The following is a 19,479-nucleotide window of genomic DNA, read 5'->3' as shown; positions in this document are numbered from 1 at the left end:
CTTAACTGTAGAATACTTCGTTGCCTATATTCGAGGGGTTGCCAATCTTCGACTAGTAGAAAAATTGTTTAGGGCATAATCATGCTATACAAACGAACCAGTCCAAACTCGAAGCAAAAGGGAAGATTGAAGGCAGAATGAAAAATCGAAGGCAAAATACGATTGGATGTAGAGTGTAGGGATCGAACCATGGAGAACGATTTGAATTTTCAACTCTCCACTTTTTTTTTCTATTTCTCGGCTTCTTTAATTTTCTATTCCCAATCTTTTCCTTATAAATAAAAGAGAATAAAATTGATGGCAATGGGATTCATTCTTTCCTTTTTCTCTACATTTTAATGCAAAGCAAACAAAGAAATAGAAACAATTCCATTTCTCTTCTCATATTTCCATATACCAAACACCTACTAAGGGTTACCAAGTAAATTTTCAGGTTTGACACATTTAACCCCTAAATGCTGCCACAATGGAAACATTAGTCTTCATGACTAATGTTATACTAACATTTTTACTTTGAAGTATGGAAAAGTCTCACTTTAATCCATCTACTTTGACTTTAACATTTTAGTGTTATTCACATATATTTAATTGTTGGGTCTGGATCCGATAGAACCCCAAAAATGGTAGGAGCCATGAGAACAATTGTCTACCACCCATTTCATGAAGGTCAAAAATGTCAAACGCAATTACTAGTTTTTGATGCATTCACATGCAACACATGTCCATGGAACGTAATACTAACTAGGGGAAATAATCACGTGTGATGAGTGTCCACGGGACGTCATTTAAATGAGTTTTTCTTTTCTTTTACGTTTTTTTTAAAAAAATTATTTAAAAAAAAACTTTTTTTAGAGTCATATATACTCGGTTTTGTTGTTTTTATACCTTTTTCGTTTATATATATATATATATATATATATATATATATATATATATATATATATATATATATGTTTTATACTTTTTGTTTTTTTAAGAAAGAAAACTTTTTTAGATCAATATACTCAATTTTTCCTGCGCTTTTTTTATTATTTTTTTCTTTTTTTAATTAAATATCGGTTTGAATTTTTTGATGTTTAACAATTATAAAATGTTTTGAAACATAACGGTATTATGCATCATACTATTTGGGATCATATTACATTTGGATCATTAAATTTGAATCATATCATTTTTTATCATAAAATTTTAGATTATATCATTTTGAATCATAGTAATTTGGATCATATCATTTATGAATCATATGATTTTAATCATAATATATTGAATTAAATAAAGTTTTTGTTCAATACAATATTTAGATTATTATATTTTTTGGATCATTTAATTTTGAATCATAAAAGATGTAATAATTAAGGATCATGAAAGATTTGAATCAAAATATATTTACATCATAGCAAACTAAGGATAATAAACATATTAAATCTTAATATTTTTGAATCATAAATAACTATTTAAAAAACAAAATTTGGAGACATATAATCGGTTTTGTTGTTATTATATACATCTTTTTGTTTTGTTTTGTTTTTTTTTATGTATTTCATTTTTTTGTTTTTTTTAAATACTTTTTTAGATCATTATACTCAGTTTTTTGAGCTTTTTTATTTTTATTTTTTTATTTTTTTGAATTAAATATCAGTTCGAGTTTTTTATCCGTAACAATTATAAAATGTTTCGAAACATAACGGTATTATGCATAATACTATTTGGGATCATGAAAATTTAAATTTGGATCATATCATTTTGAATCATAGTAATTTGAATCATAATCATTTTATATCATAGTAATTTGGATCATATAATTTATAAATCATATGATTTTGATCATAATATATTTAATTGAATAAAGTTTTTGTTCAATACAATATTTAGATCATTATATTTTATGGATCGCTTAATTTTGAATCATAAAAGATGTAACAATTAAGGATCATGAAATATTTGAATCAAATATTTTACATCATAACAAATTAAGGATCATAAATTAACTCATTAAGAGCATGGTCGTTATTTTACCAGTCTGGTTTAATGTTTAATTTTTTTGTGTTATTAAAAACAATAATAAAAAGGTTTAAAAATTAACATATTAAATTAAAATTTTAGATTCTCTTTAAAAAATAATAATAAGATAGATTTTTTTTAAGAATACACATTTATAAATTTTTTTAGAAAATATGAATTTTTAAAAAGAAATTGAAAAAATATTTAAAAAACCAGTAATTTTTTTTAAAAACAGTAAGTTTTTAACAAAATTGGGATATTTAAGAAAACTATAATTTTTTAAACCAAAAAAAAAAAATCAACGTTTTAGATGTATATATACAATTTTTTTTCAAGTGCATATGTGCGTATTTCTTATACTATAATATTTGTAACTACATAATAAAAAAACATATTTATTAGTAATTTATAAATAGAATAGTACATGTATTATATTTGATACAAAATAAAATATAAAAAACAAAAAATGCTACAAAATTTGAACGCGTTTTCATGTCTTCATGTCAAGATTTCCATATGTATATATAATGTAAGATTCACACGTGATTATATCATGTAAGACTCATATTTGATTATATAATGTGATAATAACATGTGATTGTATCTTTTAAGATTAAAATGTAAAATTCACAAGAAAAATTAAAAAAAAATAACGAAGAACACTCACATAAAATGCATGTGCGCATATAGACACAATTCATATGTGATTCACTTTTAATTTACATGTGAATCACATGTAATTCGTTTGTAATTTACATGTGACTCACATATGATTCATATGTGAATTACATTTGATTTATATGTGAATCACATGTAATACATATGTGAATTACATGTTATTTACATGTGAATCACATGTAATTCATATGTGATTCACTTGTGATTTACACATGATTCATATGTAATTAGATGTAATTTACATGTGATCCATATGTAATTCGTATGTGATTTATGTGTGATCTACATATCAATTTCATGTGATTCATATGTGAATATGATTCACATGTAATTCATATGTGATTTACATGTGTATTACATGTAACTCATATGTGATTTCACAATTTGTGTTTTTTGCACCCTATTTAAGCATCATATATGACCTCCATTCCAACCTCCATCGTCTCCAAACCCTAATCTCAAATCCCTAACCCGTCATAAGTGATCTTTAGCTATTTCTTGCCATTTTGAGTGTTATTTGTGCCTTTTGAAGCTTGTGGAAGAAGTAGAAGATAGAACACTCAATAGTGTTATTTGTATCTTTTCTTGGAGTTTCTTATCCATACATTATTTGTGCCTTTTGAAGCTTGTGGAAGAAGTAGAAGATAGAAGACTCAAGAGTGTTATTTGTATATTTTCTTGGAGTTTCTTATCCATACATAATTTGTGCCTTTTGAAGCTTGTGGAAGAAGTATAAGATAGAATACTCAAGAGTGTTATTTGTATCTTTTCTTGGAGTTTCTTATCCATACATAATTTGTGAATTTTGAAGCTTGTGGAAGAAGTAGAAGATAGAAGACTCAAGAGTGTTTTTTGCATTTCTTACCATTTTGAGTGTTATTTGTATCTTTTCTTGGAGTTTCTTATCCATACACAATTTGTGCCTTTTGAAGCTTGTGGAAGAAGTAGAAGATAGAAGACTCAAGAAGGAAGGAGTAGATCCAGGAACTACACTCCATTTGCTACATTTTCTGGTAATCAAGTTCCCAACTTGATTATTATTCTCTTAGATCTATTTGTTTCCATTTTATGAAGGTTTTGGTTCAAGAACCTTGGTCCTTGGGTTTGGGACGTCCCAAGTGACTTATGTCTCAGATCTAGGATCTAGGAAGGGTTCCATGGCATAAAGGTGCAAACTTTATGACCATGGAAGCCCTATACAAGCTTATAAGCAAATTTATGGCCTTTTTAGCCCTAAAAGACCATGCATGGAAGGAAAGCTCGGGACTTTATGTGTCCAACAGATGTTAAAACCCTAGATCTAGGTTTGCATGTGTGGATTTGAGCTTCTAAGGATTTTTGGACAAGATATATGTCTTAAAGGAATTAGGGTTTTGTCTAAACCCTTTAAGAAGAGTTATGAATGGGTAAAGTTAGAAACTTTACCCTTAGAATGGTCTTTCCAGTGGGAAAACGAACTAAGGACCTTGGATTTAGAAGATAGGGGCTTAATCTGTTAAGATGGCCAAACAGACAGAAGGACTCGTCGTGTCCATAAGGGAACTCGACGAGTCGAGTCGTGTTGTCCCGATTCCAGTTTATAGTAGAACTCGACGAGTCTATAGAGGGACTCGGCGAGTGGATTAGCTAAGTCACGGATAAGCAGCTCGATAGGACTCGATGAGTCGTTGGAGCGACTCGGCGAGTTAAGATGCGATTCCAGGATTTCTGAGTTCTAGAACTCGATGAGATACTAGGCTGGCTCGGCGAGTTAGGTCAACTTGGAATGTTGACTTTGACCAGGATGTTGACTTTGACCAGGGGTAAAATGGTCATTTTACCCTAATAAGGATTATCAGATTTTGATCATGTGTTATTATGGAATTTATAGCCGGAGAGTCGCCAGAGTAGCAGGCAGGGATTCCTCACCCAAGTTTTCAGCAGTCAGTCTTGCGAGGTGAGTTTCTGTAACAACCCAAATTTTGTAAAGAAAATTTTTCGTTTTAATTAATCAACCGATTACATATTCCATGAGTTTTCAAAACATTTGTTTCCAATTCACATTCATTACATTATTGTTGTGTTTTTATGAAATCATCAGGGAGTCCCCAAAACCTCCAAAAGAGAGGTAGAGTACACGCCATGTCATCACGCCTTGCCTTTTCCCTTAGGCTCCGAAGTACCTGCAACAATCAACAACCTGTAAGCAAAATGCTTAGTGAATTTCCCAGAGCATACCACACACAATCACATATCCTGATAGCCATAAAGCTACACGCATAACACATAAACCATGCATACATCAAATTTGTAATAGTGCCATGGGCTACCCCACATGGTCTTTACCTAGGACTGCCATGGGCTACCCCACATGGTCTTATATCTAGTGCCATGGGCTACCCCACATGGTCTTCACCTAGGACTGCCATGGGCTACCCCACATGGTCTTACATCCAATGCCATGGGCTCCCCCCGGGGTCTTCATACAACATGCAATCACATAGCAAAGCAAACACAGAGTATCTAGCATGTCTACCATAATCACATAATAGGTCGGCCTTGGTGCCTTTGACCCATAGATATGGTGAGAAGACTCACCTGACACGAATGCTAAACAAATACTTTTTCGATTGGATATGCCCCACGAACTGCTCCAACTCAACTACCTAAAAAGTGACATATAATACACAGTCATTAACCTCAAAGTCCGCCCTGGTCCACTTCAGTTAGGATCAAGTCAACAGTCCATGTTGACCCTAACTCGTCGAGTACAACTAATGACTCGCCGAGTCATCGAGGTGACTCGCCGAGTTCATATGGTCTTGGCTGCTAATCTAAGGTCCACTCGTCGAGTTTCCTTGCTTGATACTCGACACGTTTATGACCATCGAATCAATTGGGGAACCTTACTTGACTCGCCGAGTTGGTCCTTCAACTCGTCGAGTTCTAGGCAATCTTCATCCGACTCACCGAGTTGTTCATCCAACTCGCCAAGTCCATGCCTGTCTTCATATGACTCGCCGAGTCCCCCTTGAGACTCGCCAAGTCCTATCAGATCTCGAGCCATACAGACTCCTTGGAGCCATGCAATGCTTCCAAATTACAGATCTAGGCTCCTGAGGCATGCTTTTCACGTAAAGTTGCAAACTTTACGTGCATGCAAGGCTTTAAAGCCTTAAAATAGCAAATCTAAGCTTGGAATTGATTCATACACTTGAGGGGAGGCACATGCTAGGCTAAATTGATAACTTTATGCATCTCAAGGTCAAAAGGAGTCCAGATCTGAAGTTACAACTTTAGATCTTGGCTTAAACACAAAAGCCCTTTCCTAGAATCCATGCACAAAAGGGTTTGGAAGGAAATGAGCCAAGGAACAGCTTAATACCTCCAGAAAGTGCCCCACATAGGTAAATATTGAATCCCCACGAGTCCTTTGCTTCTTCTAGCTTGTTTCCCCAAGTGCTTCCTTCACAAAATCCCTCCTTCAAGCTTAAAATCACCAAGAACACACTCACACTCGAATCCGAGTTTTTGGGAGGAAAAGAACTGTAAAGGGGAGGCTAAGGGAGGCTTATGACCCTTTAAATAGGGTGCAAGGCCCCGAATTTTAGGGTTTCATCTGCCAGCATCTACTCATCGAGTCCCATAGCGAACTCGGCGAGTAGATCATTAAACTTCACGGGCAAACCCGCTACTACTCGACGAGTAGGGAGGCCAACTCGCCGAGTAGGTTCTAAAAAGACAAACCAAAATTTCAATATTAATACCTGAGGATCAGGGCATTACAACTCTCCCCTACTTGAATTAGGCTTCGTCCTCGGAGCCTGCTGGTTCAAATAACTCCGGGTAGAAACCACGCATTTCATCTTCCGATTCCCAAGTCCATTCGGAACCCCTTCGGTGCTGCCATTGCACCTTAACCAACTTCACTTCTTTATTCCGGAGCTTTGTTGTCTTCCTGCCCAAAATCGCAACTGGTCTTTCGACATAATTCAGGCTCCCATCCAACTGAATGTCGTCCAAGGGTATGACTGAGGATTCGTCGGCGACACACTTACGAAGCTGAGATACATGGAAGGTGTTGTGAATCCGACTAAGCTCCTCTGGAAGCTCTAATCGATATGCCACCTTGCCCACCCGGGCTATGATCCTGAACCTTCCTATGAACCGGGGCCCCAATTTGCCCTTCTTGCGGAACCGAATAATCCCTTTCCAGGGCGATACCTTTAATAAGACAAAGTCCCCTTCCTGAAATTCAAGGTCTGATCGCCGTCGATCCGCAACCGGGGCCCCAATTTGCTCTTCTGACGGCTCTACGCGACCCGCAACCGGTCGCGTACCTGCTGAATCAATCTGGTGGTCTCGAGTACCACCTCCGTGCTCCCCAAAACCCGATGCCCAACCTCGTCCCAGCAAGCTTCCTCGGTGAATGTCTTGGTAGAAGATATTATTTCTTGAAACTGCGGTTTATTGGTTTTTAAGTAAGTACGTAACTCAACAAGAAATTTCCTTACCTGTCCAATTTCTAATGAATCAAGATAGCTGGGGATCTTGCTAAGAATGAAACTCCTAACCTTAAATCATAGAACCGGGGATGATTTCCAAGAATCCGAAGTTGGAACGGGGAAAAAAATCCCCAGTGGCTTAAAACGGCCGATATGAGCTGAGATATCGGTCCTATGAATCTGTTCCCGAGGGTCGAGCTGCGTTAAGCTCTTATTCTCCAATTCTGTTAACGCCGTCAACGCGAACTGCCGATGCGGCTTCTGACTATTTGATACATAAAAAACTGTCCGTCATTTTTTAGAGATAGGCGGGCAGGTTCCAAAATTAATATTCCTGTTTTCATTAATTGTGTAAGATTTAAATTCCTACTCATTATACCCAGATCCATTTCTTTCCTTTGAATATAGGATATAGTAATTTTTCTGACATTTATCAGGCTAAGTATGGTCTACTACTTAGCCTGATAAATGTCAGAAAAATTACTATATCCTATATTCAAAGGAAAGAAATGGATCTGGGTATAATGAGTAGGAATTTAAATCTTACACAATTAATGAAAACAGGAATATTAATTCTGGAACCTGCCCGCCTATCTCTAAAAAATGACGGACAGTTTTTTATGTATCAAATCAGAATTCTTTTTGTCTATATTTTTTCTTTTTTCAAAGGCAGTCCTTTTCTTTCCCCAGACCGATGACTCGCTTGTTCAGTACTGCTAACTCTTATTGGAGGATTCCGTCCCCTCGGGACTACCAGTAGCTTCGGTTGTTGAATCTCGTGCAAGTTAGGTTGTGGTTGTATTGGCTTGCGCTGCACCTCCGCCCATAAAACATCTCAAATGGTGCTCGGTCAATACTAGCATGATAACTGTTATTATACGAAAACTCTGCCAGTGGAAGATACGCATCCCAACTTCCTCCGAAGTCCAGCACGCATGCCCGCAGCATGTCTTCCAGTGTCTGGATCGTCCTCTCACTCTGTCCGTCGGTCTGGGGGTGATACGTCGTACTAAAATGCAACTGGGTACCCAGTTCCTCATGGAACTTCTTCCAAAACCTGGATGTAAACCGAACATCCCTATCTGAAACCACTGATACCGGCACTCTGTGCCTAACGACCACCTCTCGAACATAAATGTCCGCCAACTTTTCTACAGATATACTCTCGTAGATCGGGATGAAGTGGGCACTCTTCGTCAGTCTATCCACGATTACCCATATGACATCTACTCCCCTCGCTGTCCGTGGTAGCTTTGTGACGAAATCCATAGTGATCTCTTCCCACTTCCACATGGGAATGGGTAATGGCTGAACCTTGCCATGAGGTCGTTGGTGCTCGGCCTTGACCTTTTTGCATGTCAAACACCGCTCCACATACTCGGCGATTTCTCGCTACATGCAGGGCCACCAATAGCCCCGCCTCAAATCCCTATACATTTTTGTTGCACCTAGGTGTATAGAAAACCTAGACTTATGCGCCTCCTCCAACAGTCTCTGCCTCACTCCCCCTGACATCGGTACCCACACTTGGCCACACTGAGTCAATAAGCAGCGACCATCCTTAACAAACAAAGGATACTGCCCCCGAATCCTTTCCATTTTCCAGTTCTCTTTCTTCGCCCCTTCAACCTGAGCCCCTCGAATCATGTCTATCAAGGGGGGACTTACCATCACCCTCAAACAAATACTCCTGATTGGCGACCCCTTCGCCTTGCGACTCAATGCAGTGGCCACCACATTGGCCTTCCCTGGATGATATAGTATCTCGCAATCGTAGTCCTTTAGCACATCCAACCATCTCCTCTGTCACATATTTAGGTTTTGTTGGTCCATCAAATACTTTAAAATCTTGTGATCGGTATACACAATGAATTTCACCCCATACAAGTAATGCCTCCAAATTTTGAGGGCAAACACCACTGCCCCCAATTCCAGATCATGAGTGGGGTAATTAGCCTCATGAGGCTTCAACTGCCTTGAGGCATAAGCGATCACGTGTCCCCGCTGCATCAATATTGCACCCAACCCTGAAATAGATGCATCACAATACACTACTAAGTCATCCAATTCCTCAGGCAGAACTAGAATTGGAGCCTCACATAATCTCCGCCTCAGGGTCTCAAAATCCCTCTGCTGGTCTACACCCCATCGGAAAGTCACATTCTTCCTGGTTAAGCGGGTCAATGGCACGGCAGTCTTGGAGAAGTCCTAGATAAATCTCCGATAATAACCCGCTAAGCCCAAAAAGCTACGAATCTCAGAGGCATTCCTCGGTACTTCCCATCGCATCACCGTCTCCACCTTTGCTAGGTCAACCAAAATACCCTCCTGATTAATGACATGACCCAGAAACTGCACTTCCCTCAACCAGAATTCGCATTTGGAGAACTTCGTATACAGCTTCTCCGTCCTCAAGGTCTGCAATACCTCTCTTAAATGCTGCTCATGCTGATCTTGGGTCTTAGAGTAGACCAGGATGTCGTCAATAAAAACAATCACCGACCGATCCGGCATCGGCCTGCACACCCGGTTCATGAGGTCCATGAACGCGGCCGGAGCATTAGTGAGCCCAAATGGCATCACCACAAACTCGTAATGCCCATAACGAGTCCTGAAAGCTGTCTTCGGTATGTCCTCATCCGGAATCCTCATCTGATGATACCCTGATCGAAGATCAATCTTGGAGAACCACGATGCTCCCTGGAGCTGGTCAAATAAATCGTCAATTCTAGGCAAGGGGTAGCGGTTCTTCACCACCAGCTTATTCAGCTCCCTATAATCGATGCACATCCTGTGCGACCCGTCCTTCTTTTTCACGAAAAGGATTAGAGCTCCCCATGGAGAACTACTTGGACGGATGAACCCTTGGTCTAGTAGCTCTTGAAGCTGGGTAGATAATTCCTGCATCTCGGGTGGCGCCAACCTATATGGTGCCTTTGCTATCGGGGTGGCGCCTGGCACTAGGTCAATACGAAACTCCACCTGCCTCTCCGGAGGCACGCCGGGTAATTCTTCAGGAAAAACATCCGAAAATCCCGCACCACTGGTACACTATCGATATCCGCCACCGCCTCCACTCGTGTATCTGAAACATACGACAAAAATCCCATGTAGCCGTGCTGCAGAAAACCTCCTCGCCCTCGCGGCTGAACAAAGGGTCGGGCCCTGCGTGGTCCTCTCGCCGTGAATAACCAGTTCTCCTCCCCTTTGGGTACGAACCCGGACTAACTGCCGCTCATAATCGATCATGGCCCCATTGGCCCCCAGCCAGTCCATCCCAATAATCACTTTCAATCCTCGCAAGGGTATGGGGACCAAATCAACGCGAAACCTTTCGCCGTGCACATTCAGGACACAGTCCTAATATACCCTTGTAGCACTCACGGTGCGATCATTTGCAATATCCACCTCGAGCGGGGCATCCAGAGTCCCCGGTGCGTCTCGGAATTTCTTGCTAAGTGCAAGAGACACAAAAGATCGGGTAGCCCCCGAATCGAATACGACATGAGCCGTCATACCATTAACCAGAAAGGTCCCTATACAAATCATAATAAGTATACATGCAAACATTTAACACTAAAAGAACAGAGGATAATCAAAACATACCAGCCACAATGTCTGGCGCAGCCCGAGCCTCCTCGGTAGTTAGCTGGAATGCACAGCTCTTCACCGCTGGAGCTTCCGCCTTGGGGCGGCCATCAGTAATCCTCATAGTGGCGGGCGCCGGCGCCGCCACAGATCCTCCTCCTCCACCCTGCAACCTTCGATAATCGGCCTTTTTATGACCTGTCTGGTTGCAGTGAAAACATATCAAGCCCTTCTTGGGGCAATCCTTACTCAAGTGGCCCTGTTGGCCACAGGAGTAGCATCCTGACATCCCGGCTGTCCGACAAGCCCCACTATGAAATCTCCCACACTTGGCACACCGGCCCCGGCCCTGTTGGCCCTTACTCGAAGAATCAGAGGTCTTAGGCTTCTTAGCCTGAGTCCCCGCTACCTGTACCTGCTCAGTCTTCCGCTTTGTGCGGGACTCTAACTCCATCTCCCTTTCACGGGCCTTCTCAACCATCTCATTCAGGGTTTTGCACCCTGTAAAACTCACAAACTCCCGAATGTCCTCCCTAAGCATAAAGTGGTATCGGGTCCTCCTCATGTCCTCATCCGTCGAATACTAAGGAATCAGCAAAGCTCGCTCTCGAAACTTGGCGGTAATTTCCGCCACAGTCTCAATAGTCTTCTGTAGATCATGAAACTCTCTCACCATCCGTTGCACCTCAATAGGCGGTGCAAACTCCTGATCTAAACGTCGAACAAACTCAGCCCACGTCATGCTAGCCACACCGGTTGTCCCTATCTGACTAGTAACCTCGCCCCACCAATCTTGGGCCCTGTCCCTCAGCATACAGGAAGCAAATCCGACCTTTGCCTTCTCCGGGCAAGAACTCATGCGCTGAGCATTTTCAATGTCTGCCACCCAGCATCTACTCACAATGGGATCCCGGACCCCTGAAAACTCTGGAGCTCCACATGCCTTGAACTCCCTAAACGAGGAAGTTCGAGCTCCACCCTGGCTCGCAGAAATATCGGCCCTGAATGCTCTAAGTATCTCCTCCATGATCTCCATCATGCCCTCCTTGACCGTCCCAAAGATGACTGGGGTAGCATCAAGGATGCCCCTCGTAACCTCAGCCACGATCAGCTCACGCAACCTCTCGTCAATACCATCGGTAGGGCCGCCTGATCCAGCCCCAGATCCCGATCCCGATCCTGATCCCCCCGCTCCAAATCACATAACCACCATGCTGAACTGTCATAACACAAACATAAAGATCAGGATTCCCATATCGAGATTGTATCCATACCAAACTTCCTTGGAATTCCCAGATAGAACATGGGTTCGGGTACAGGTCCTGTGCTTCCAATAGTATGGGCCCAGTACTACCTTTCACACTTACCCGTACCTTTCCCCCTACTTTACCCAGTACCTCCAAATTTATCATAACCGAAAACTATGACTCACAACCCTCACATGAATCAATCCCTGAACACCTTATGATTGTCCTACTCACAACAATCATACCAATCACTGCAGGTTGCTACTAGGCATGCAAATTATACACAGAAAGGATCAAATAGAATTTTGAATAAGAGATTCTACCCTAAAACCACATCCAAACAAGGAAAAGGAAATAAGGCTAAATCATTCATTCTAAGGCTGCAACTCCTAACTGTATATAATTTTTTTTAAATACACTTAGCAATTTCACATAATCAACAAAGCTCGTTTTCAGTATAACATGGCTATTCGAATTGGGAAACTACTTACTTGGCTCGGCTGATCATGCGCGTTGTACACTCTTCTTTTGGGTTTAAAATCCTTTTTAAGTTACTTTTGAAAACGTTTACCACTTCCTTAGTTTGAGTCCTGACACATCCGAGGATGTGTCCGGATCTCTCAAACCAAGGCTCTGATACCAATTTGTAACAACCCAAATTTTGCAAAGAAAATTTTTCGTTTTAATCAATCAACCAATTACATATTCCATAAGTTTTCAAAACATTTGTTTCCAATTCACATTCATTACATCATTGTTGTGTTTTTATGAAATCATCAGAGAGTCCCCAAAACATCCAAAAGAGAGGTAGAGTACACGCCACGCCATCACGCCTTGCCTTTGCCCTTAGGCTCCGAAGTACCTGCAACAATCAACAACCTGTAAGCGAAATGCTTAGTGAGTTTCCCAGAGCATACCACTCACAATCACATATCCTGATAGCCATAAAGCTACACACATAACACATAAACCATGCATACATCAAATCTGTAATAGTGCCATGGGCTACCCCACATGGTCTTTACCTAGGACTGCCATGGGCTACCCCACATGGTCTTATATCTAGTGTCATGGGCTACCCCACATGGTCTTCACCTAGGACTGCCATGGGCTACCCCACATGGTCTTACATCCAATGCCACGGGCTCCCCCCGGGGTCTTCATACAACATGCAATCACATAGCAAAGCAAACACAGAGTATCTAGCATGTCTACCATAATCACATAATGGGTCGGCCTTGGTGCCTTTGACCCATAGATATGGTGAGAAGACTCACCTGACACGAATGCTAAACTAATACTTTTTCGACTGGATATGCCCCACGAACTGCTCCTACTCAACTACCTAAAAAGTGACATATAATACCCAGTCATTAACCTCAATGTACGCCCTGGTCCACTTCAGTTAGGATCAAGTCAACAGTCCATGTTGACCCTAACTCGCCGAGTACAACTAATGACTCGCCGAGTTTCCCGGGATAACATCCACTCCCCGAGTCATCGAGGTGCCTCGCCGAGTTCATACGGTCTTGGCTGCTAATCTAAGGTCCACTCGTCGAGTTTCCTTGCTTGCTACTTGTGACAACCCGAAAAACTTCTCGCATGCACTCTTCAATTCTTTCCAATATTAGACTTATTTTACTATATGGTAGTACCCTTTAGAGCCTAATGAAGCGTTCTAAATGTGATATAATCAAGGTAGGAGTGTTAAAAAGGGTTAACTCGAAGTGTAGGAATCAAAATCGGGCCAAACACTCCAACACATGGAGTGTGCGGCCACACACTTGTGTTTGCGGCCGCACACTCTTCCCAACCGCACACTTCACCTATATATACCATACTTAGTCATTTTTGAACACTTCTTTCACTTCTTCATGCATAGAACTTGAAATCTTCTCAAATATCATCCATTCTCCTTGAAGATCTTCATAAAAGGTACCAAGAACACCATGTTTCTGGCAGCACACACCATCTAGCAACACACATGGCCGCACACATGTGCTGGCCGCACACTTGGCCGCACACACACATATAGTGTGTATTTTGACCATACACTTTCTAGTATAGCCTTATAACCCTTCATACAATCAGATATGATTGTAACACTTCATTATAAGTGTTTACTAGTCCCTAAGGTGGTTCCAATACATTAATTAGTTATTCATAACACTAATTATATTCATATATGTACAATATATGCTAAATAGGATTCGCGTGTGTACTCATGTCACCACTTGACACCTAGCATCTAATCCAACATTTTCATCAGAACACTCACTACAGGTGAGTTCATACCCCTTTAATTAACCTTTGAAATACTTTTAAATGTTTTAAATGCTTTTATGGGGGGAATACAAGTTGAATACTTATAGTTATAACATCAATCACATGTGATTAATACCTATAAAACCAATGATTTTATCACTGTCCAAACTGTTTATCAAACTGCTTTACTTCAAAATGTTTTACAAACTCTTTTACTTATCAAATACTTTTATTTAAAATTTAATATACTTCTTATAATTTGCATGTCCATATATGTACAGATATATAAGAAATGTTTAAAAGGCTTAGGAAGGCCGTCCGCCCTATTTCCTTTTCCTCGATTTGGATGTGGTCTGGTGGGATGTCGGGTAGCCGTCTGAGGGTTGTTTCAATATTAATTATATATCATATGTGCATATATAGACATAAAAGTACTTCCATATTCATGCGTATCAGTTACATCATTAGTAAGTTACCATCGGGGTAACACAGGATTACACTTATACTATTGTTAGATCAATGAGTCAGTTCATTCATGAGTCAGTACTTAGTACTATGAGAAACATATACATTACATTACTATGAGAACATATACATTATAATACTATGATAACATATACAACTATACTAGAGAAGAACATATACAACTATACTAGGAAGAGAACATATACAACGATACTAGAACAAGTAACATTACATTACATATACATGAATACGTTAACAATTGTGATCCACTGTATCGGAGCATGCCTTAAATGTCATGGCCCGAGTTGTAGCCAGAATTCTCTTAGAGGGAGAGCGTGAGTTTGCGTATAGATCTATACTGGATTGACTATCCTACACCTTGCTCCTAGCTACAACCGGACCTGCAAGTCTGCGGGTGCCAAATGTCATTCCGTTCTACGACCATTCGTATGTCGTTGTTACCAGTCAATAGTATGGTGCAATTAATCACATGATATCTTAATATAAATTCGGTTGAAGGTAATTAGTACAGCAGTAGTTCCTATAATACAACACTACAGTACTACAATAATTTATCCCTTACATACATTTAGTGATTATTTCACTTAAACATTAATGTAAAAACTATAATTTGATAATGATAGTTACACTTAGGAAAATTACACACTTTTACGATAAACAAACGTACAAAACAGTTACGCCTTGGTAGAAGGCTACTTTTAAATATAGGTTTTTCTGAGAGATTCAAACTTTTACAAACACGTACAAACATTCACATACTTTTATAACTAATGTTTACAAACTATTGTTTAAAAACTATGTTCAAACGTTTTGATACAACCACCGACACTAAAATACTTATGAACTCACCAGCTTAATGCTGATAAACTCTTTCATAATAACTTGTATTCTCAGGTCATCAGTAGACAGGTACCGATGCCAGCTTTTGAGAAGATGGAGCGCATCCAAGACTCATCTTATTATTTTGATTCACATTATTTTTGGTGTCTATAACTGTAAAGAACACACGTGTATTAAAATTATATATTTAATGCAATGGATGATGTCCCATAGCGAACTCGACGAGTAGATCACTAAACTTCACGGGCAAACCCGCTACTACTCGACGAGTAGGGTGGCCAACTCGTCGAGTAGGTTCTAAAAAGACAAACCAACATGTCAATATTAATACTTGAGGATCAGGGCGTTATAGTTTCCTTCAGTAGGAATGGGTCTAAGGTAGGAATATGTTAGTAGTTGGGTGTTGGCGAGGCCCATATCTCATAGTAGCCGAGTGTAGGCAGGGCCCGTATCTCACAATTTAGTTTGATTATGGATATATGCGTGATTGATAAATTTAGTTATACTCGATGTCTGTGTGATACCTGTATATTTGTTTAGTAGCTGAGTGTGGGTGGGGCCCGTATCTCATAGTAGTCGAGTGTGGGCGCGGCACGTATCTCGAAGTAGTTGAGTGTGGGCAGGGCCCGTATCTCCCAGCTAGCGAAGTGTGGGGCCCGTATTTCCATGAGTGTGGGAGGGGCCTGTATCTCTTAGTTGCATGTTATATGTGTATGGTATGTGGTAGTTTGGGGAGAGTCACTAAACTTCATGCTTACAGTTTTTAGTTTTGGTTTCAGGTACTTCCACTAGCAAAGGGAAGGGCTCGGGATGATCGCATGACACACACCACAGTCTTTAGCCTGGAAGTTTTACTCTGATATTTTAATATGAGATTTTGATATGTGACAGAAATTATGATATTTTGAGACACACGGTTTATGATTTATACTATGGCTATGATATTATAGTTTTAATAATGATTTAAAAACGAACTTTTCAGTTGTATTTTTGGGACGTTACATAGTATGAAAAAATACTATAGCTTTTAATAAAGTAAAAACACTACAACATCTATTATAACATTTACGTCAAACAAAACTTATTAAACACCAATAAATCATTCAAAATGAATATTTAGAAATCAACATACATTTGATATATAGAAACACTGTTATAAAAAAATCTGTGTTAAAATAACCATTGATGCGACAAAACTTATTTTTTTCAACTATTTCATTTTGAATCTTAAATCTTTTCAAACATATGATTTTTTTTAATCAAAATGTAGCACCTGGTTCTTGGTACGTATTCTTTGTAATTAACTCTTTAAATATTAGCATTTTTGGCCTTGGACTTGGCTAGTTGAAGGACCAACTCGCCGAGTAGAAGCGGGATAAGACACGAAACTTAAGTGATGGACTCGACGAGTCCGTGCTGTCTGGAAAAAAACCCTAATATGAGGGTTTGCACCCTATATAAACACATTAACTCAGCCTCCCTCGTCCCTAACACTCTCCTAGAGCTGCATATCGAAACCCTAGCTGTTTGTGTGTGTTAAGGCCATTTTGGTGCTTTTGTGAACTTGTGAAGCTTGGGAGGAAGAAGAGGAGTGGAGTATTCTACTTGGGGCTTGTAGATCCAGAAATCTCATTCCATCTTCAGCTTAATCAAGGTAAAATGCCCCTGCTTTGGTCTTTCATTTGATTGTTCATCTTTAGAATGTGGATCTTGGGTGCATTTGGGGCTTTTCAAGCCATTTTTGGGCTTAAGGGGGTGTATGTGGACTTTGACTTCAGATCTGGACCTTAAGAGGGGTTTCATGGCATAAAGGTGCCAACTTTAGGGCCATGAGAGACCCATGCACATTGTAGGACACTTTATATCGACTTTTGAGCTAAAAACCCCATGCATGTGCATCAAGTTTGGAACTTTACGTATAAAGTGAACATTAGGAGGCCAGATCTATGGTTTTGGTGTGTTAGATCTCATTTAAATCGACTGCATGGAATCGGTCAAGTTTGGACTCGGCGAGTCCGTTCTGGGACTCGGCAAGTCCAAGGCATAAAGTCCCATATTGGTTAAGGGTCTGAAGAACTTAGTTGGGTGTTAGAAGGACTGTAGAAGGTCAGAAAGGGTGACCCAATGTTCTGGACTAAGCCATGGTCCGGGATATTCATGGGACTCGGCGAGTCCATGGCAATCTTCTTATGGATGAAGATGAACTCGACGAGTTGCTCATACAACTCGGTGAGTCAAGGATAGGACCTGTTTATCAGTTGAAGATGAACTCGATGAGTTAATCATACAACTCGGCGAGTCGGATGAAGATTCAGTCAATGTTCATTTAGAAGGGAAACTCGTCGAGTCATCGCTTAACTCGACGAGTAGAGGCGGGTATAAGGACAGATGGAAGGATAGGGACTCGGCGAGTTGGCGAGCCAACTCGACGAGTCAGGTCAACTAGTGGTTGACTTTGACTTTTACTTTGACTTAGTCAGGGGTAAAATGGTCATTTTACCCTAAGAGTAGATATCAGTTCTAACTAAGTGTTTTTGTGGTAATTATAGCCGGAGGATTTTCGGAGCAACAACGGCAACATTTAGAGGATTCCCGCACAGATCAGTAGCTACTACGACGTGAGTTACCTTCTAGTAGCGTTGGGCCTACGGCCACAATGCCGACCCACCAGTAGGAGTTGTATGTTAGATGATTGTCTTTGTGATATCATCTAGGTTTGCTACTACCTGATATGTTGTATGCTGGCATGATATCCGATAGTAGTAGAGTTCGGTTGTTGGACCGAAGGGTAGGTCAGGCACCCCAGATATGTCTGACAGTACGTGATTATGTGTTTGTATGCTGGCTTGATATGTTATATGAGATAGCGGTAGCAGGAGGGGAATAGTCCCCAAGTTCGGTTGTCAGGAACGACGGGTAGGTCAGTACCCTAGAATGGCTTGACACGGGTAGGACAGCACCCTAGAATGGCTGCACGGGTAGGTCGGCACCCTAGAATGGCCGTACCAGGTAGGTCGGGCACCCCAGAATTGCCTGGCAGTATGTATGTTATGTGATGGTATGGTATGTGGTATGATGGGGGAACTCACTAATCTTCATGCTTATAGTTTATAGTTTTGGTTTCAGGTACCTCTTCAGCGAAGGGGAAGGAGCTGGCGCGGTAGTGGCACATCATACACACATTTTGTTTTCCGCACTATGAGATTATTCTGGGATTTGTACTCTGACACTATGGTTAATTTCATGTTTTGGTTTTCAGACATGAAATATGTTTTAAGAAATGATATGATTGAATGTTGTTTATTTACTAATGTTTTGCAAAGTGTTTAGTTAAAAATGAAATTTTTGGTCTTGAAAATTGGGTCGTTACACAAAATTTACCTATATACTACTAATATGTCACACCCCCAAACCGGAACGGCGGAAACGTTCGATGGCGGATGACGTCATGTATAGTATCATAATAATTGTATCATAGTAATCAAAGTAAACATAACCATTACATTTAATATATAAAAGGTATTTACATATGTTTGATTCATATTCATATACATCAAAAGTAGTAAAATATAAAGACGTGACTCTATATGCTCCGTCTTTTCAAAAGCTGCGAGAGTACCTGTCTACTAATTTCTTGAGAATAAAAGTTATTTTGAAGAGTAGATCAACATTTAAGCTGGTAAGTTCATAAGCGTTTTGATTTAGAAAAACAGGTTCTGAGTTCGTTGACAAGTGTGCTACGTTTCTTCAGAAAAAGCTTATAATTACTTATATAATGAAAATTAAGATAAGTATGATAATACTAGTTTCTTCTGTAATCTCTTAACCCATGCTACTTACGTATAAACCAATATCGAACAGACAGTTAATTATATGGATTTTCCCTAAAC

Source organism: Lactuca sativa, chromosome 6 (genome assembly GCF_002870075.4).
Source record: "Lactuca sativa cultivar Salinas chromosome 6, Lsat_Salinas_v11, whole genome shotgun sequence".
Classification (NCBI taxonomy): domain Eukaryota; kingdom Viridiplantae; phylum Streptophyta; class Magnoliopsida; order Asterales; family Asteraceae; genus Lactuca; species Lactuca sativa.
This window is presented reverse-complemented; position numbering follows the sequence as displayed.